General features: G+C 42.0%; 1 protein-coding gene and 1 long non-coding RNA gene across 4 annotated transcripts in view; one reads left to right on the forward strand and one right to left on the reverse strand.

The window, feature by feature from the left end:
* Window positions 1-13,388, reverse strand: part of LRRN1 (leucine rich repeat neuronal 1) — a 43,397-nt gene extending 30,009 nt beyond the window's left edge. For 2 of the 3 annotated variants that reach the window (XR_814472.4, XM_005222668.5), the window contains exon 1: window positions 12,916-13,388. The gene's annotated coding sequence lies outside the window, so the exon portion shown is untranslated. The other variant, XM_005222669.5, reaches the window with a different exon arrangement.
* The window catches only part of LOC104975528 (uncharacterized), a 196,520-nt gene that overhangs the window by 102,268 nt on the left and 72,943 nt on the right, over window positions 1-21,309 (forward strand). The window lies entirely within an intron of this gene.

Here is a 21,309-nt window from a genome sequence, read left to right on the forward strand (position 1 = left end):
TCTTCTTTCCATGACTAAACTCAACACATCCCATTCCTTCTGTACATAATGCTAACTCTTCCTTTGCAGAACTCCATAATAGCCTGCCTTGTCAACTCCAGTGTTCTTTAGAGGAAGGGGTAAAGGAAGGTAAAACTAATTTCCCTCAAAATTTTGTTCTATATTAAGCCTCACTGGTCTTCTCTCTTGTTTCTCAAACCCATCAAGCTTCTTCCACCTCCAGGTCCTAGCTTACAAAGATCTCCCCTACACCCTTTTGCCTGGATGATTTTCACTGACCCTTGAAATTTTGGTTGAAATATCACTTCTTCAGGGAAGTCTTCTCTTAGAAGCCTCCATGGCATATTCTATTTTGGCCTCTTGAACTTCTCTTTCACTGGACTTGACAGAGCCATAGTTTTACATTTCCTTGTGTGATAACTGGATTAATGCTTTTTCCCCATCAGCAGGCGAGCCCCACATGGGAAGGGACCGTATTTCATTTGTTCTGCTCACCACTATATCCCCAGATACGATGCATGTGAGAGTGGGCCATAGTGTTGTCATTTAGTTGCTCAGTTGCATCCAACTCTTTTGTGACCCTATGGATTATAGCCTGCAAGGCTCCTCAGTCCACACACAAAGATCGGCACCGAGACAGAGGTGATGCTGGTAGTGTCTGTCAAGTGACTGAAGTAAATGACTGTCATGTTCTAAGCATTACAGCAAGAGCTTGCCCACATATCCTCATAGCAACCCTGTGAGATCACATCATTCCTCTATTCCACAGATGAGAGAACTTGGGGCGGGGGCAGGGAGCAAATAAATTCAGTCTTTTAACCAAGATCACTCAGCTAGTATGGGATACAGTTGAAATTGACATCTGGACCCATCTCATCTAAGCCCTTTTTTCCGTTGTTATGGAATTTCCACAGATGATCACTTTATTATTTTGTCTTGTTTCTATTCATTCTATCTCCTCAATGAGTCTCAAAGCTTATTTGGGATGGAAATAGCACCTTGCACATTATTTTTGATCCCCCCCATCACCCTGCTAATAGCACTTGATATTCTACATGCATTTAATGAATACTTTTTGATTAATAGTACTTTCTTGGCATTAATAACATAAAAGCATCCCCAAATGAGTTCAGCTCTCTATAACACCCTGTCTAAAATAGTAATGTACTAACATGTGTGAGTATAATACAGGTTTAAGAGCTACTAATTTTTACCAAACTTTAGGAAATAATTTTTTAAAAATTATTTGAAAGAAACAGCACGGCAAAATGAAATGGACAAATGATAAGGAAATCCCTTTCCTCTTTCATTCGCTGAATATCTGTGTGTTTCCAAGTGGACTCTTCTGGGTGCTAGGGACGTGAGGCTGAGGAAGTCATAGTCTTTCCCTCAAGCAGCTGTTGAATGGAGGAGGTGGTATCACAGTGATGTAAATAAATAATCTTAAGATAATCTATGCTTGAAGAGAGGACAAGGAAATGTGGGGAAAGCAAAGACAATGTGACTAGCTCAGCCTGGAGGGAAACCAGAGTTAAAAGCACCCGGTCCTAACTGGCTGTGAGATACTGGACACATTCTGTGGGTCAGGTTTTTTCCTTATCTTTAAACTGGGGATAACACCTATGTCCCAGAGTTGCTGTGCCCTCCTCTCAGCACACTTAGAAAAAGCTATTTGTTGGCAAGAGTAACCAGAGGTGACTGACTGGGTGGCACTGGCTGTCTGTCCCCAATGGCTAAGAGTAGCAGCATCTCCATTTACCTGTCAATACACCCACCTACCAGTTGGGAAGCTCTGATTAGAAGGATGAGACAGACAATAAAAGTTGTCTGCGTGTAATTATTATTTCCAGCCCTCATAGAATTCAAAGAAAATGAGGCACTTAATAGTATTCCAACCCTCTCCTTCATGTGTAAAGTAGAATCTGCTAGCGGAAACAAGGCAGAACAGTTTAAATCATAGTAGCTTTTTCCTATGTCACTCTACCAAGGGTCTCCTTAAGAGTCACCTGATTTGGCTAGACTGGTACTTCCTCTTGCTTTGTGATTGACCTGCTCCCAGGAGGACTTTTGGTTACATTGCATTGGATTTTAATCTGGTCCCAACCAGGAGTTTTGCAGTTTAGTCAAGAAGCAAGATGGTAAATATTACAAAGACGGTGATTCAAAGAGTCGACAATGATAATGGTAGCAGCATGATTTATTATCTTAACAGTGGATCCTACAGAGTTAGAGCTGAAGCTTTTGGATCTGTTAATTGTAAGAAGGTTTTGAATTCAGCTCCTCTTTGGGGGAATGATAGCTCTGAACTGTACCTTTTCTCTCTGGTTAGAAAATCTGTTTCTAGGAATCACAGCTTGGGGGTATTATAATATTTTCAAAGAAAGAAAAGGCAGAATGGATACAAAGCACAATCTAGAAACAAAAAAAGGCTCTAATGTATTCATCTGTTTGCCAGTTCTTTCAAATTATTGTACATCCACTGATTCAAGATTTCTTGCATGTCTGGACAAATATAAGCTCTCTTGGGGTCCACCACAAAAGGGGACAATTGTGTGTACAATCAACTTCTCAAACATCCAGTCTGAATCTTCTTGTCTCTTAAAATACCTCCACTTGACTACAAAAGAGCATCCAGACACTACAGCAGTCAGAATGCCGGGCTTCTATATAAGACCACTATGACCCACTGCTGCTATTTACTATGTACTTACGTTGGTCCAAGAACTGTGCAGAAGGCTTTAGATGATGATCTCACTGAATGAGTCCAGTGATCCTGTAAGGCAGGCCTATTACTATCCCCATTTTACTGAAGAGGAGACTGAGGCTCACTGACTTCATGCCAGGTTACAGAGCCAGGATGCAGTTTGGGAACCAATTCTTCCCAACCCTAAGACCTGCCTGGTTATCCACTCTCTTAGCCCTGCCTTGGGTTGTACATCCTATAACACTATGACAGGGACTCACATGGTTTTTGATGCATCACTTGCACACCAGAAGGAACTCTTAAAGCAAAGCAGTTTTTAGAAGCAAAATCTATGCTATTGAAACTGTGTATTTTGTTTTTACCTTGAGGAGCTTGTCTGAGAAGCAGCAAAAATAAACACCTAGCCTTCCATGAAAAAAAAAAAAGAAGCAAATCTCATGTAGTTTCTAATATGGACAGCAAACTCAATACTTTTCATAATATTCAGCAATCTACTTATCTCTGCAAATATCAAATAACTTTTTGTCACAACTAATCATTTTGCTTCTTTTTTATGTGTACCATAAAGATGTTTTTCAACTTTTAGAAACCTTCTAAATTTAAACAGATGAAATAACTCAATATGCCATGTGATGGTAATGGTTAGGAGAATGCAGTCTTTAAGTACGCATTTTCATCCACTTAAAATTACTTATCTTAAATACAATTTAGAAACATGCTGTTAATAATTGCAATATAATTTTAAAGGATAATTCAATGATGATTGGTTAAATTAAAACCTCATATTTTAAAATTTAAAGTAATAAATAAGTACATCATTTTATTTTACATAAACCCTTAATAATGGAATTAGAGAATTTTTAGAGCCAGATGGGCTATGAAAGCTAGTCTAGTCCAATCCTTTTGTTTTTCAGCTGCAATTAAAGAGAAAGAAACACTGCCAAGGACTTTTAAAGTGCAGTTTCAAAGTCAGACCCAAGTTCACATCCCTGCCCTGCCATTTACCAGCTCTAAGACTTCATTTGTCATCCAGAGCCAGTTCTTGAAAGTGCCCTGCTTAGAAAGCAGGACTGCTATAAAACTGAGAGTTCAAATAAAGGACTCTCTCCTCTAAAACATATATATTATATTCATTCATTTGACATATCTATTGAGTACACACTAGTTTGTGGCCTTGGGCAAGTTACTTAATTGCTTTGTCCCTTAGTTTCCTGCGTTGTAAAGCAGGCATCTACATTATAGAGTAGTTGCAAGGATTAAATGAATGAATGCAGGTAAGGCATGTGGGATGGTTCTGGGCACACTGGGAAGGCACAAGAATGTTGGACATGTTTCTTCTACTGCTTCTACATTTTATATTAGGTAACATGGCAGGCCCTGGGGATATAACTTGGGAGTCCTACATAATATTTTCTTCCTAAAAACTAAAGTATCTCACTTACATGGAGTGAATCTCTGATTCCATTGCTCTATCTTGAGGGTGAAATCATTTGGAAACTTCTTCAGTAGGTTTATTTGGACAGTGCTATCCTTCAATGCATGAAGAGAACACTGTTCCACCAGCATTTGCCCACGTACTTTCTGTTTTTCCTTTAGATGGCTTTGAAGAGACCCAAGGTTTCCACCTGGTCTCCCAGGTGAGAAATGATGGGTTTGTGAGTATGTGCAGAAGTTGGCTGGGATTCCAGAGACAGACTATCCCTGTAGGACACAGCAAAGCTAACTGGTCCTTTGGGAATTTAAACCTGACATGAAGTTCTCTCTGTGAAGAACCGTAATTAGCTGGAAGAACAAGCGGAGAAATCCAGTTAATTGCCACTCCAGCATCTCCAGCGGTTCTATCATGGTTGGATAAGTTAATATAAATTCCATTAGTGTCTTGGAAACTCTCAGGTCATGGCTGAAGGCCTACATAACTCTCACTCATGATCTTGGAAATCACAGAATTACAAAGATGGGAAAACCCTGAACAGTCAGGCAGTTCCTCAGTCTTTCTTATCACAAGAAAATATTACACCATTCCAGAGAAGTGAGAAGTAGTTATATATTTAAAACCTTGAAAGAAGGCTCTCCCCAAAACTCATTTTTAATGTGCCAGTCTTTTGGTGGCTCAGACTGTAAAGAATCTGCCTGCAATGCAGGGCACCCGGGTTCAATCCCTGGGTTGGGAAGATCCCCTGAAGAAGGGAATGGCTACCCACTCCAGTATTCTTGCTTGGAGAATTCCAGGCTCCGGTCCATGGGGTCACAAAGAGTAGACCCAACTGAGCGACTAACACTTTCGTGTTCTTTTTGCTTTTATTAAAAGCAAATACAGAAACTTCTCGGTGTGAAATCTAATGTCATACCTGTTGCATGTGGGTGTGCAAGTGTATGTATGTATACACTGGTCATTATTCTCAGAAAAGTTAAAATAATCCTGCCAAAGAAAAAAAGCAAAAGCAAAGGCAGAAAGCCACACTACTACTGCATCTCTTTTCCTAGGGAGAACAGCCTCAATTCTGTCCACATATTCTGGGTTATGTCATTTTCTTACCCTGGTATCACTCTTTTATGAACCTTTATTCCGAGCTTGTCACGGTATATTTTTAAGCTTTTAAGGTCAGCTTGAAATAAAATATTAAGAAAAGAAATATTAATCCTTAGGTGTCTGGGAAACCCAGCTTAAGTTTCTCTGCATGATACATTATAATTAAAGCACCCCTTGCTCTCTTTGGTAACCCAAGAGCTAGAATGCTGAGTCACTGTCATATTATTACCTGTTCTGACTTCATGGTCCAGGAAGCCACTTCAGTGTGAATGGGAAAAGCACTGGGTCTGAAAGAGGCGGGGAGGCGGGTCTCACCCAGCTCTGTTGTTTCCTTAGATGTGTGACCTTAGACAAACTGAATGCATTACGAAGAAGAGCCTTGCAACCCTACTTCTTTTATAGGTAAACCTTAGAGAAATATTAAGTGACTTGTCCAAGGTCACACTGAGTCTTTCCATGGCTCTGGTTCATTAGTTATTAAAAAAAAGAGAGAGAGAGAGAAGGAATGATAATATCTGGTGTCTCAGAATGCTGCAGGTCAAATGAGATAGATATTTAAGGACTCTGCTGAATTATTCGCTTTGTCAGCCACGTCTCCTCTTTAAGCTCTTTAAGCAGCTTGTACAGCCCTATGTTTCTTGTCACTGACACTCATTCTGTTTCCAGCCTCCTCTCCTGATGACTCAAGACACTCTGAATTCTGAGTTCTACAAGGAATTAACAGCTCTGTCCCCAGTGTAGACTTCTTGAAAATTTAAGGCTTGTACCCTCTTTCAACCAACTGTCCAACTCATTCATGTTCAGTACCGTTAGGTCTAAAATTGTCTCCTGCTGAGTATTGGTATTCCAGGGGATAGCCTGTTCAGGGAATGAATCAGAATGTTTCTTAAAGCGTTTGCTGGCAGTCAAAATTTGGATGAAGGCTTCTACTTCTGTACAGATTCTGTAGCTCACACTTTTACCATCACAGAGTGCTTTATTGCACTTGCCAGTCTCCTTTCTGTCACCTGTTCTAGACTTAAACTCACCAGAGCAGGATTCCGCCACCTCAGGCTGACTGACATGTGGAACAGGTACTGTTCTGCTTTGGAGGGCCCGTCTGTTCATTTTAGGATATTTAACACCATCCCTGACTTCTAGCCAGTAGCAGCCCCATCCTCAGTTGTGACAATACCTGATAAAAGTGTCTTCAAATGTCCCTTGGGGGTGAAGGGGCAAAGTCACCCCCGGTTGAAAACTTCCATGCTAGATCTAGCCAAGTGTCTTTCATACTGGGCATTCAATAAATCCCCTAAGATTACGTGACTGATGGCAACAAAATGCGTATGATGATTTAGTGTACAAGCTGCAGAAAAATCAAGCTAATTTCTATTGGTTTTAGTGCCTGGCACACGTCTGGTGCTCAGTATATATTTACTGGGTGAACAAGTGTTCTATAATCCTAAGCAGCTCCCCGTATCCCAAGTAAAATTCCTTCCCTCAAAAGAATCCGAGTGAGGTGCTGGGAAATTGTCCTGTGGTAGGACGGGTGGGGGGATTTTTAAAGAACAAAACAATCTCTTAAACTGTGGGATTAGGAACCAAGATCACCTTCCTGTGTCCCCCAGACCTTAAGCTCTCTGTTTCATCATGACATACACAACAGAAATCCCATTCTTTGCAGTGGAAATACTAGAAACATGTACTAGTGTGCTTGGATCCTTTAAAATACAACTTGGCTAGGGATGCTAAGCACCAGGAGGGATGCAGGACATCCAGAAGGTCACACGTTCAGTCATTAGTGTCAGAGCTGGGAAATGAGCCTGCGCCTTCCTGACTCCCTGTCCAGTACTTGATTACAGTGATTATTATGGATGCAAATTAAGACTTATTACTATTGTGAAATAACAATGCAGGTTAATGATATTCTTTATTGCCATGCTAACATTTTTTTCTAGAGGGGAAAATTATAGGCATGAAACCAATTAAGCAAGCTTTCTTTCTTTGTAAAGCTTTCTTAGTTTTCCTAAATGAAGATTCTCTTTGTGCTTCCTACTTAATACTGAACGCTGACTTTTTTTTTTTTTTGTCTCCTGGGCCTTCCTGAGATGGATGCTAATACTCGTGCTGTCCATTTTTCCCTATATGAATCAAAAATGACTATGCTAATACATTATCTCAAAGGGCAGTCATAAATAGGAGTAGCAAATATTTTGAAATGAATACTTAACATACATCCTTCAGTAGAGGTTAAGCATTGTTGGAAATGCCTCCCTTAAAAATCTTTGTTAATCAAAGGCTTGCAGTTGCCTCTTTCTGGATCTCACTGTAGAATGACTGTCCTCCCATGAATGAAATGATGGCTCCAGAAACGGACAACAGATTAATCTATGTATTCCTCAAACTTTACACAATCGTCCTTTACCCCCAGGTCTACATAGTATTTGCCACAAAACCCCTGCCACCAGTGTGTCTGTTTCACACACAAATGAGGGGGCAGCTGTGGAGTCCACATGTCTGCCAGTCGTATAATAGATGTGAGTGAGGATGGCCTGGGTCAGAAAATTACCAGTCATTTATATTAATCAGAGCTTTCAAATAACATTTCAACCCCTGAGCGATGAAGAGTGTAAATGGAAGGCAATAAGCCACTGTAAAAGCAGTTTTCACACCTCAGTTTTTGAAACTAAATGTCATAAATAAAGCCAGCAGTATTTTTGGAGGGTACCCCCAAGTCAAAGTTGACAGACCTCCCGTAATGTATCAGTGCAAGTTTAAGGCAAGTTCCTTTGCATCTCAGGATGATTTTCAGTGTATTAAGTGTAAGGGTCCCATCCAAGTTAAATGTTTATGCTAGCTGTGGTACTGAGGGCACAACTCCCACAGACCTTTTAGCCATCTTACTTATTAGGGCAGTCAGTCCTTCCAGCCCTATCCACCTTACCTGCTCAGATACAAATGAGGAAACTGAGGGTTTGTGGGGTAAAGAAACTGATCTAAGATCACCTGGTTATGATTAGAAAGCTGAGTTACCAACCAGATAACTGATAAAACTGCTAATAACATTCTACTTTTGTTAGACCTTTTGAAAATATTCAAAAAGTAAAAAATAATAATAATATATAAGCCTGCATATTGTTTCTTTAAAAAAAAATTCTGAACATAAAATGGAATAAATTTTATTTATTGAATAAAATGCTTAGCACTTCTGTTGGCATGGCATTGTTTAGTCTCTAAGTCATGTCTGACTCTTTTGCAACCCCATGGACTGTAGGCTGGACTATAGCCCGCCAGGTTCCTCTGTCCATGGGATTTCCCAGGCAGGGCTTGGCATTTCCTACTCCAGGGGATCTTCTAGACTCAGGAATTAAACCCACATCTCCTGCATTAGCAGGTGAGTTCTTTACCACTGAGCCACCAGGGAGCCCAAGGGTGTCCATAAAGTCTGAAAATATATACTATATGATTGTATCATATATTATAATTGTAATGCCAGTAAACAATTTATTATGCATTTGTCTGTTTTGAGACTTGGATACTACATCCAGTGATGGATCCATAAAGTAGGCAAATGTGAGTGAAAGAAAGTCAGTCGTGTCCAAATTTTTGTGACCCCATGGACTATACAGTCTGTGGAATTCTCTAGGCGAGGTTACTGGAGTGGGTAGCTGTTTCCTTTTCCAGGGCATCTTCCCAAGCCAGGGATCGAACCCAGGTCTCCCGCATTGTGGGCAGATTCTTTACCAGCTGAGCCATCAGGGAAGCCTAAGAATACTAGAGTGGGTAGCTTATCCCTTCTCCAGCAGATCTTCCTGACCCAGGAATCGAACCAGGATCTCCTGCATTGCAGGTAGATTCTTTACCAGCTGAGCTACAAGAGAAGCAAGTAGGCAAATAGTACTATGATAAAACAAGAAAATTTAAAAAGCAAATTTTATTTAAGACTTATAGAACGAATGATTCCCTTGGTCACTAAAGTACTGAATTTTACATATAGGGTTTAACTTTGGTCTCTATTCTGCACTTTGAGCCAAAACAAGAGAGAATACATGTTTTTCGGACTTTATCTATATAATTATAATTTCATCCTGAATAAAATATTAATCAAAACTCTATTCATGAGTTAAAGATACTTCCATTGTTCCCAGAAACCAAAATATGATTATGATTCTGAAATAGAATTTGCTTTATCTCCAGATTGCCTTAACCCAAAATAGATGTTCTGCATAATAATTTTGAAAAGTTAAATACAATATTTGAGCAACCTTACATTAGTGCTCAAGTGAATCATTCAAAAAACTATTATTTAGTAGCTTAAAAATAAATTATAAGAAAGTATTATGAAAGTCTAGTAAAAAATGACATCCAGGTCCTATAATTTACCACATTTTACTTATGGTTTATGGTTTGTTTATGGTGGCATAAAAAGGTCTACCATTCTGATTATTTAAAATCACACCCAACTGGCTTGGGAAGTAGCAGTATAATTCTGTAAAGGCAGATTTTCTTTAGTACCTACTGGGTTCATTCCCATGAGTATAACTGCTTTAGAATATGTGCTAATTGTTCTAACAGTTCAGGTCAAAAAGCTAGCTTTAACAGGTTCGAACCAGAGAAAATCAGTGGTTGTGTTTCTCCTGGCTTTTTGGGAATTACAGACACTGTGCAAAAGTACCTATGTTACTGTTTAGAACCAGAGTATGCAGTTGGATCTGGTCTAAGATTTTATTTAGCAGAGTGATACTTTCTAATAATAGGTACTTTATTACTTTTATTTACCAAGGAATAGGCCCTAATTTTCCCTTTCATTAGACTTGTGGAACAAAGATCTCACACAGCCAGGATAACAGCCAAAGAAATTCTCACAAAAGGTGAGACTTTGGTCATTTTAAAGTTACCACATTTGTTTCGAAAATATCTAGATGATAACTTTACAATAAAATGGCTTATTGCCTAGTTTAGAAATGCCAACTACATTTTATAGGTACCCTTCAAGTCCATAGTAAAGACAGAATCCCAAGTTTAAGTCACATAAGAGTTTATTATAATGATTTGTAACTTTCTGACTTCTAGATAGCTCAGAGACAGAAAAATGTAATCTTGGCTATAACCTTTTCTTACTTAAATTTGACTCAGTTCAGTTTTACCCTTCTGGGAAAGTACAGCGTTATGTGTTTAAAAAAAGTCACTGAACCAGCAAAAATAACTTAAGAAAACAGGTAAAATAGCAAACTAACATCTGTTACCCATCCCCTAAACCCCTCCCACCCCACTGAACTTCAAAACAATATTGTCTCTCTCTCTCTCTCTTTTTTTTAACTTGTATTTTAATGTCCTTTTCAGTGAATATATAGAATACAGGGGCAAATGCTTTTCAGTGAATAGGTTCTTCTTCCCTTCAACAGTGACTGAGGCTGAGAAAAGATGAGGCCACTGGTTGGCTTGTAAGTAGGTATGATCCCTGGGACTCATGTGCAGACCACACTGCCTGCCTTTTGTTCAGCAGTTGATCAGTGCCAGGAAGTCAGCAGTGCAGTGGTCTGCTAGCTACTCTTAGACAAGGCAGACATTTCTCTGTTTGGGGGTCCATTGCATGAGTGCCTCCCTATTCACTGTTCTGTCCTGTGGCCCTGAAGGCCCTCAGGTGACCAGGAGTGTGATGGTTTCATCTCCTGCACTTCTACAAGTTTGGTGCCTGTTACTGAATTGATTTTGACAGGACTATGAAGATCTTCTAGTGAGATCTTCCTGTCAGCCATCTACAATTCTCTTCAACTATATTGTATATCCCTGAGGATGGAGAGCCTATGCGAGCAGGAAGTGGGATTACTAAAAGGAAAAGAGAAGAAACTCTAAATAAAAGTTGAGGGGTCAATTCAGAAATTACTTCAAACCACCAGAAGTGGAATTAAGTTACCTTCTGCTTCATTTAACACTTTTCCTCACTAGCTCAGAACATCCAGCTTAAATATTGCAAAAAACACACAGCCAGGTAAAGATCAAGCAGTACTTGGAGCTTTCAGTACAATCACACTCAGAGATTTTGGCTCTTGAATAAAAGTGTCAGCAAGCCTTGGAATTCCCAAAGAGAAAAACTCACTGAGCCTTTATTCCATTTTCTTAAGGTCTATTGTTAACTAAAGACTCCTTGTCTTTTCAAATTCCTTCATGTGAATGGATGAGGCCAGACATCTGCCAGGATTTGCTCACATTTGCATGCAAATCAGAGACTTAGGGACACACATGGCCCCAGAGCCAACAACACCACTTTTTAACTGTAGACTTACACTGATCAAAGTACCTTCCTGAACTTTCCAGTCCTCTAGTGCTGGCTTTCAAAAATAATCGGCATATCCGAGTAGTGTTAATGCTTTTGAGGCCATGGTGGCAGAGCAAATTGCAAAACAAAACAATATACTGTGTTTCCCAAATATCCTACAGGCAAAAAGCTCTCAAGTCAGCAATACCTGTCCCCTCAATGAATTCTATTTTCTTTATTATCTGGGTCTGGGAATGAAGATGCTAATAGTGGTGTGCGATTTAGAGAAGGGTCTATTTTCTTCAACTCTTGGCCTGTGGGATTCGAGAGTTGAATGAATCCCTCAAAACCTTCACACCCCGGTAATTCATTAATTCAGTTCCAGGCGCTATGGTTACAGAGGTGAACTCAGCAGGCAAGGTCCCCATCTCTCTCCCGAAGGCGGTACTACCGCCCAATCTCCCAGTGCCAGTATCCAGGCCGGCTTCCTTACAACCATCCTGGGACGGGTTTTCCCACCAGTCCCGGGTGTGCCGAGCCCCTCCAGCTACTCGATCTTTCCACCCTAGCTGGGCCTACCAGGCTGGGGCTCCCCTCGGTGAAGGCAGTCACTGCCGGTCCCTGGGAAGTGCCGAGTCGGCGGCTACCCACACCCCTCTCCAACGCAGCACAAAAGACACCCGCTGGCAAACTTTGCTCGTTATCCACCCCAGCCTAGCCGGGAACCAGCACCGGCTCCGTGCCTGGAGCGGACAGAGTTTCCCAGACATTTCTGCATCCCTGGCAAACCTCCGGAGGCTGCCACCCTTTCTGCACTCAAAACGCGACGCAGGGTGAGGTCTTTCCCCACTTAGACCGCGCGACAGCTGAGTTGATTCTTTCGAATGCTTTCACTTCAGTACACTCAAGTGCTTTGTGAATTACGCCCCTTACCCTTTGGCCGAAAAGGCCACCGCCAAGACATCCTCTCTCTCTTCTCTTTCCACAGCTTGCCACCTTCTTTCCCGTTTTCTTAGCCCTTTTTCCAACTCCCCGGGCTCCCTCCGACTCCGGGCTGCATTCCTCAGTTCAGATTCCAGCAGCCCTCCTTCTTCCGGATCCATGGGCATCACCCTCCCCGCCTTCGGTCCCGGGAATCTAACGGGTTCGCCTCCTGTTACTGCCTTTTGCTCATTTCTGTTCGGCCTTCCTTCCGAATTACCGTTCTCCCCGACCCCAGTGATTTTTTCCCCCCCGTAAGGAGGTTACTAGATTCCCGCTCCCCCGGATCCGTCATTTTCCCCAGCTTCATGAGCCGCGCCCCCTCGTACCTCTTAGGCCCGCGATCTTGTCCCACGGTTCCCCAGACCTTTCTCGGGCCCTCCAAGCCACGAAGTTTGCCTTGACTTCCCCTCGCTGCCGCCTACGTCTCCCGCCACTGCCCGGCTGAGCGAGCGCACTTACCCCGAGGCCCGGCTGGCAGGGGTGTCGGGGTGCGCACTGACCAGGCACCGGAGGCGGCAGCAGGAGGAAGACGAGAAGGAGGAGGACCGGCTGAGCGGCACCTCCCTCCAAACCCACAGGCACTGGCTCCTTAGGGGGCTCGCGGCAGAGCACCAAGACGCGAAGCGAGGCAGTAGCACGAGCAACAGCTGCTGTGCGGGCCTGGGCTCAATCCGGCTCTCGGGGGCCGGGCAGAGGCAGGCAGGATTGGGATAAAGGATAGAAGCGGGATGCTGACAGCGGGGCAGCGAGTGTCCAGGTCCAAAGGAGGGCGTCCGGGGCGCCTAGGGATGCCACCGCGCGGATGCTGCTGCCCGCGCTGACGCCGGCGGCCCCTCTCCCCGCCCGGAGGGCGCTGCAGGCGCGGGCGCACGGGCCTCGCTTAGCTCGCCGGCTAGCTGCCGGCGCCCTCGGTGCGCCCCGCTTTGTGCTCCCCGCAGCCGGCGTGCACCTGGTGTAAGCAAAAGCGGTCAGCTGATGGGCTGCACTCCCATTGGCTGCTCCACGGTCTCCTCCCCTCCCGCCCGACCCCCTTCCTGGCCTCCTCCTCTGGTCCTCCTGCCCCCCCACACCACCCCGACTCAGCCCGGTGCTGGGGCACCATCTGTAGCCGGCCCAACAAAAGCGTAAAGCCGTGGGTCTCGGCTGGCTCGGCCTCCCTGAGTCGCGGCCGCGGCCGCTGCGGGGAGCAACGGGCCACCGCTTTTTGTCTAGGGAACGACAGGCTGCGGCTGGGTTAGGCAGGCAAAGCACATTGCCGTTTCTTAGCAGAAAAGGTACCCAAAAAAAAGGGGAAAAAAAAAAACCCTTTCTACCAGGCCACCTAGGCACAATGGAGCCAGATTTCTGCGCAACATAGAACTTGGGCTTCTGGGACTGAGAAGCAGACAAATTCAACCCAGGAGACAGCTAGGTCTCGGTGTGAAACCTGACCCTTCCTCTTAAAATTAATGGAGATTTCTTGGGCTGTGTGTACACACCTGGACTTACATGCACATGGAACTGGTCTGTGTCCTTGCCGCAGAAAGAGACTATTATGACACTTAGATGGATGGTGAAACAGCTTCTTATATTTAGGGACGCTTTCAGAAAACGTTTCTGAAACTTCGTAATTACAGCTCTCTGTTTAGGTGTGAAAGTTGTGTTCAAATAAGCGAAGGATTGAGAATGCAGTCTCTTTGAAGTGGAGGGTGTCAGAGAGCAAGGTGGAAACGGGTTTTTGGAAACTGAACATGAACCTGAATTTCATCCTCTAAGTGGGCACCTTGCAACCAGACTTCAGAGAAGCCCTTAGTACTTGTTACTGATTTAAGCTAGAGCACTATTAACCCCTCAGTGCCAAGTGGCTTCTGGCAAGAGAATATGACATTTCTTTGTGATGTCCAAGTTTAGAACTTCCGTGGAATTTGGAAGAATAAATTCATTATTATAGTATCATCTTTCAAATTCCTTGAAAATATGGTATGCATTTAATAATAGTAATGTTTTATCTTGATTCCTATAGCATTCCTTGATGTCTTTCATAGATGCCTGATAAATATTTGATGGTCTTAAATGTCCATTTACTTCTTTTGTCCTGAAACTGTCATAAAGATATCAGTAGGTCGTACTGTGCCTTAAAAGCTCGAGGGAAAGAAGATATTTTGATTTAGGGAAACAGGTAAAATGAAGTGTAGAAGGACAGCTATACAAAAAAGCCCATTGCAAATAGAATGGGAGAGTGCTGGCTAGAAAAGATTTTAAAACTTTCAAAGTAAGGTGAATCTAGAACTTTTCCCAAGACTCAAATTTTCTCATGCTGATTACATGTAGCTTGGAAGTAGCTTGTCTGAAAGGAGGTGGGCATTTAGCAGAAACACAGAACTTGAATGATAAGGGAAAGACTCAACACAGGTTTCTTCAGTTCAGTTCAGTTCAGTTGCTCAGTCGTGTCCAACTCTTTCCGACCCCATGAATCAAGCACGCCAGGCCTCCTTGTCCATCACCGACTCCCGGAGTTCACTCAGACTCACGTCCATCGAGTCTGGGAAGTCTCCTTTAGGTTTTTCAAACTGTCTTTCTGGGAGAGGAAGGGAAACAATGTTGTACTTTGCACAGTGGAGTTTGACAGAGGTAAGTCCTGGGGAGCAGTTGAAGCAATTAATGGTGGTTAGGAATTACTGTGGAGAAGGCAATGGCACCCCACTCCAGTACTCTTGCCTGGAAAATCCCATGGATGGAGGAGCCTGGTAGGCTGTAGTCCATGGGGTCGCTAAGAGTCGAACACGACTGAGCGACTTCCTTTTCACTTTTCACTTTCATGCATTGGAGAAGGAAATGGCAACCCGATCCAGTGTTCTTGCCTGGAGAATCCCAGGGGCGGGGGAGCCTGGTGGGCTTCCGTCAATGGGGTCGCACAGAGTCGGACACAACTGAAGCGACTTAGCAGCAGCAGCAGCAGCAGGAATTACTGTTACTAGGAGGCAAGATCACTAACAGCCTCCAGGTTTTGGAAGAGGCTTCATGAGACTGGTGTGAAGCCCAGCTAAGAAATCAAGTTAGATACCAGCGTATGAGCTTTGAAACTAGGCTGACACTGCTTTAAACCCCAGCACTGCAAGTTATGAACTGTTTCCCTCTGGGATAAGTCACTTTACCTCTTTAAACCTTAGTTTCCTTGCCTATAAAGTGGGGATAATAGCAGTACCTATCCCAAGGTGTTGTGCTGGTTAAGTAAGAATAAGCTTGTAAAATGCTTGGTGCAGTTCTTGGTGTCTAGTCAGGAAGCACAAGCTGGAATCAAGATTGCCAGGAGAAATATCAATAACCTCAGATATGCAGATGACACCCCCCCTTATGGCAGAAAGTGAAGAAGAACTAAAGAGCTTCTTGATGAAAGTGAAAGAGGAGAGTGAAAAAGTTGGCTTAAAACTCAACATTCAGAAAATTAAGATCATAGCATCTGGTCCCATCACTTCATGGGAAATAGATGGGGAAACAGTGGAAACAGTGTCAGACTTTATTTTGGGGGGCTCCAAAATCACTGCAGATGGTGGCTGCAGCCATGAAATTAAAAGACACTTGCTCCTTGGAAGAAAAGTTATGACCAACCTAGATAGCTTATTAAAAAACAGAGACACTACTTTGCCAACAAAGGTCCATCTAGTCAAAGCTATGGTTTTTCCAGTGGTCTTGTATGGATGTGAGACTTTGATCATAATGAAAGCTGAGCACAAAAGAATGGATGCTTTTGAACTGTGGTGTTGGAGAAGACTCTTGAGAGTCCCTTGGACTGCAAGGAGATCCAACCAGTCCATCCTAAAGGAAATCAGCCCTGAATATTCATTGGAAGGACTGATGCTGAAGCTGAAACTCCAATACTTGGCCACCTGATGTGAAGAATGGACTCATTTGAAAAGACCTTGATGCTGAGAAAGATTGAAGGTGGGAGGAGAAGGGGACACAGAGGATGAGATGGTTGGATGGCATCACTGACTCAGTGGACATGAGTTTGAGTAAACTCCGTGAATTGGTGATGGACAGGGAGGCCTGGTGTACTGCAGTCCATGGGGTCACAAAGAGTTGGACACAACTGCAACTAAACTGAACTGAAGTAAGCTTTCAGCACAAAGAAGCATTAGGCATTACTAGCCCAGTAGTGAGGACTATTTAGGTCCTCATTAGGTCATTAGGTCAGACAAGTGGCATGATTATTTTACAGAGCTGACACAGGTGACAGAGTATTTTAAAAGCACTATTAGCTCCAATGAGAGAAACAGACTGTCCCTCCACTATTCGTTTCTTTTTAAACCCCCATATCATTTATTTAAACTACTTTCCTTCTTCCCCAAAGCAAGAATGAGAAAAGAAGCTCTGCCTATTTCCCCTTGACCACTGCGTATATTTGGCTCCTGACAGAAGAAGCATTATCATTAGGAAGAAAGATATGTGCCAGAGGTGGGAAGGGAGCCTGGTTGGTGCAGAAGACCAGGATTGCTGTTTGTTGGAAAGATGGCTGTGGGACAGAGGAAAACAGATATAGAAAGAGCATTTATAAAGGAATCAGAAGTTTGACGCAGTCATTGGAAATGTGATGAATTGCCTAAATAGTTAATGGGTCCAAATTTTAGGAACTGCCATTTTGTAGCTCTGCAAAGGGGTGTCAGGATTATTTTATCAACTGACATTTAAAAACCTCTTGTCACTGGAATGAATAAAGAGGAAATAGTCAACAGACAAGGATAACTAAACCAAACTCATTTGTTTCTTTTGTAGAATTCTCAATCTATCTAAATTACTCCTACTGAGCTCACCCATTACTGGTATCCTAAATTTATTAGTAAACATTTATTTATTTCTTACATTCTGGAAGACCTCGGAGGCTTTGGAGGAGAATGGAAATTGATAGAAGGGCCCCAGAGTTCCCAAGAGAGCCAGGTCTTACTGTTGATGTAGGGAGGCGTTCGTGCCCCTGGAGTTGGCCCTGTTGAAACACTGCAAATTCCTCTGGGATCCCTCACCATCCCCTTGAGATTCTTTAGCTTCAGTTTGAAGAAACATTATAATTGGTATTAGCTTAATTGTACTGGTATATGTGGTAAAAGAACAGAAAAAAGAAAGATGGAATCTTTAGAAGGTAATCATATTAGAATAATCTTTTAAAGGACATCTGTACTTTAAGAATGAAATTATAATATGCCATTTTAAGCCATAACCTTTACAAGCTGAAAATATATCTCTCTCCAAGGGGTTAATTTCCAAAATTTACAAACATCTGATACAACTCAACAACAAGACAAATAACCCAATTGAAAAATAGGAAGAAGACCTGAACAGACATATTCCCAAAGAAGACATACAGATGGCCAATAGGCACATGAAAAGTTGCTCAGCATCTCTAGTTACTAGAGAAATGCAAGTCAAAACTATGAGACACCACCTCACACCAGTGACACATTCTGGTTTTCATTAAAATGTCTACAAATAACAAATACTGGAGAGGTTGTGAAGAAAAGAAAAGCTTCCTACACTGTTGGTGGGAATATAAGCTGAGAAAGCCACTATGGAAAACAGTATGGAGGTTCCTCAAAAAACTAAAAATAGACTTGCCATATGATCCAATAGTCCTATGCCTGGATGTGTATTTAGACAAAACAATAACTCAAAAAGTTACATGCATTCCTATATTCATAGCAGCACTATTTACAATAGCCAAAACATGGAAACAACCCAGGTGCTCATCAACAGACGAAAAGATAAAGAAGATGTGGTATAAACAATGTCCTACTGTATAACACAGGGAGTTATGTGCAAAACCCTGTGATAAGCCATAATGGAAAAGAATATTAAAAAGTATATTACATATATAGATAAAATTGAGGGCTTCTTTGATAGCTCAGTTGGTAAAGAATTCGCCTGCAATGCAGGAGATTCCAGTTTGATTCCTGGGTTGGGAAGATCCCCTGGAGAAGGGAAAGGCTACCCACTCCAGTATTCTGGCCCAGAGAATCTCATGGACTGTATAGTCCATGGGGTTGCAAGGAGTCGGACACGACTGACGGACTTTCACTTTCATTTTCATGAAGTTGGATCAATTTGCTGTACAGCAGAAATTAACACCGCATTGTAAGTCAACTATATGGTTAGATAGCATCACCAACTAAGTGGACTTGAATTTGAGCAAACTCTGGGAGATAGTGGAAGATAGAGAAGCCTGGAGTACTACAGTCCATGAGGTTATAAAGAATCATACATGACATAGCGACTGAACAAAAACTTCAGTAAAAAATAATAATAACAAAGAAATGTCTCTCTGAGTAAAATATTATTATTTATGTAATATATGAAATATTAATATAATATGTACTAAATATTATATTAATGTATCTTAATAGTAAATATGTATTTCAATAAGAGAGAGATAGTGTGGTCTCTCTCTGATGGCCAGTGTTTTATACAGCCTCTGAATTAAGATTATAGTTTTAAAGGAATCATCACCAAGCTTTTAGAGGGTAGTGACTGTAAAACTCATGTGATTGTTGTGATCATTGTTCACTTGCACACCAAACGTATTATTTCTCTAAAAAATTTTGACAACTGAATGAGTTTACTGCGTGTCCATAGTTTCTGTTCCTTCAGTTTTGTACTGCATATGAAATCATTTCAACACAGAAAAGGTATTCATTAAGGTTTCTGTAATAATTTATATTGTTTTAGCAAAATCATTTTACTAATTATTAATGTAACTTCAGCAATTATGTTAATAATTTGACATGAAACTAAGGCATTCGACTATCTTGGTTTTCCTAGGACATTGGAGGTTTTAGTCCTGAAGTTTCACATCTGAGAAATCCCTCAGTCTGGAACAAATCAAGATGGTTCATTGCTCTAAACAGCTCGCATTCCTAAGTTTAGGGCACTTTTGCAATTTTAGTCCTGCTATAACCTTGCACATACATCACATAATGTCTTTTTGCCTAACTGAGTCAAGAATCCCATTTCCACTTAATTTAATTGCTGGGTAGCCCTTGTCAGTCATCTAGCCCAATCTCCTTATTTTACACATAAGAAAACTAAGTCTTACATAGGGATTGTGCCAGGACATTGACAAAGCTTACTCTATAAAGCTAGACTATATACTGGTTGAAGGCAGAAACCAGATGGCCATCTCCTAGCCCAGCACTCAGCGTGTAATAGGTACTAAGTAAACATTTTTTGAATGGATGAATTGACTCAATTAATAAATTAATGTCTTTATATAATTAGGGCAAATTAGATCATGAGCTTTTTCTTCATATTATTAAAATGTCTTTGAAACTGTAATGCTTTATGGCTGTGTAATTCTACCAATCTTCTGTTGGTGAGAAATAAGGCCTTATCAGTTATTTGCTACAGCAGATGTTGTAGTAAACTTACTCATTAGAAATGCCCATTTTGGTTATTGAACTATGGATGCATAAACTATAGTTTGAAGCATCAGTTTAATATATTCAGTTTTTCTCTATTTCCATTGCTATTTATGTTTAGGCAGACCTTACTAATAAATAAAGGTTTATTTTGGTTTTTGGCTCTTGTAAAGATTTTAGTTTATATACTTGTTTTCAATTATTTGCTCTCCATTCTGATTTCTCTTTTGCCTGTACGATAATAGATAATATAAAGTAATAAATTAAGTACTTACTCTGTACCAGGTAATACACCTACTAAAGAGGCAATATACTGTAATAGTTACAAGTTGCTGCTGCTGCTGTTGCTGCTAAGTCGCTTCAGTCGTGTCCGACTCTGTGAGACCCCATAGATGGCAGCCCACCAGACTCCCCTGTCCCTGGGATTCTCCAGGCAAGAATACTGGAGTAGGTTGCCATTTCCCTCTCCAATGCATGAAAGTGAAAAGTGAAAGTGAAGTCGCTCAGTCGTGTCCGACTCTTAGCAACCCCATGGACTACTACAGCCTACCAGGCTCCTCCGTCCATGGGATTTTCCAGGCAAGAGGATTGGAGTGGGTTGCCATTGCCTTCTCCAAGTTACAAGTTAGGGCCTTTTATTTATGTTGGGAGAAGGCAACGGCACCCCACTCCAGTACTCTTGCCTGGAAAATCCCATGGACAGCGGAGCCTGGTGGGCTGCAGTCCATGGGGTTGCTAAGAGTCAGACACAACTGAGTGACTTCACTTTCACTTTTCACTTTCATGCATTGGAGAGGGAAATGGCAACCCACTCCAGTGTTCTTGCCTGGAGAATCCCAGGGATGGGGGATGTTACCAAGGTTTATATTCCAGCACAGCATAGCTGTGTGGATTTGAACAAGTTATTTAAATTCTCTTAGTCTTTGCATCTATATGGTGGGGCTTGTGAGGATTAAAAAATGTTTATGTTCCTAAAGTATGTTGTTACTCTTGTTCAGTCTCTGTGTCATATCTGACTCTTTGCGACACCATGAACTGCAGCATGCCAGGCTTCCCTCTCTCTCACTGTCTCCCTGAGTTCACTCAAACTCATGTCCATTGAGTCAGTGATGCCATCTAACCATCTCATCCTTTGTTGCTCCTTCTCTTGCCTTCAATCTTTCCCAGCATCAGGGTCTTTTCCAATAAGTTGGTTCTTTGCATCAGGTGGCCAGAGTATTGGAGCTTCAGCATCAGCCCTTCCAATGAACATTCAGGATTGATTTCCTTTAGGATTGACTGCTTTAGTCTCTTTGCTGTCCTAGGGACTCTCAAGAGTCTTGTCCAACACCACAGTTCAAAAGCATCAATTCTCATCGCTCAGCCTTCTTCATGCTCCAACTCTCACATTCATACATGACTACTGGTAAAACCATAGCTTTGGCAATACGGACCTTTGTCGACAAAGTGCTGTCTCTGCTTTTTAATACAC

This window comes from Bos taurus, chromosome 22 (genome assembly GCF_002263795.3).
Source record: "Bos taurus isolate L1 Dominette 01449 registration number 42190680 breed Hereford chromosome 22, ARS-UCD2.0, whole genome shotgun sequence".
Taxonomy (NCBI): Eukaryota; Metazoa; Chordata; class Mammalia; order Artiodactyla; family Bovidae; genus Bos; species Bos taurus.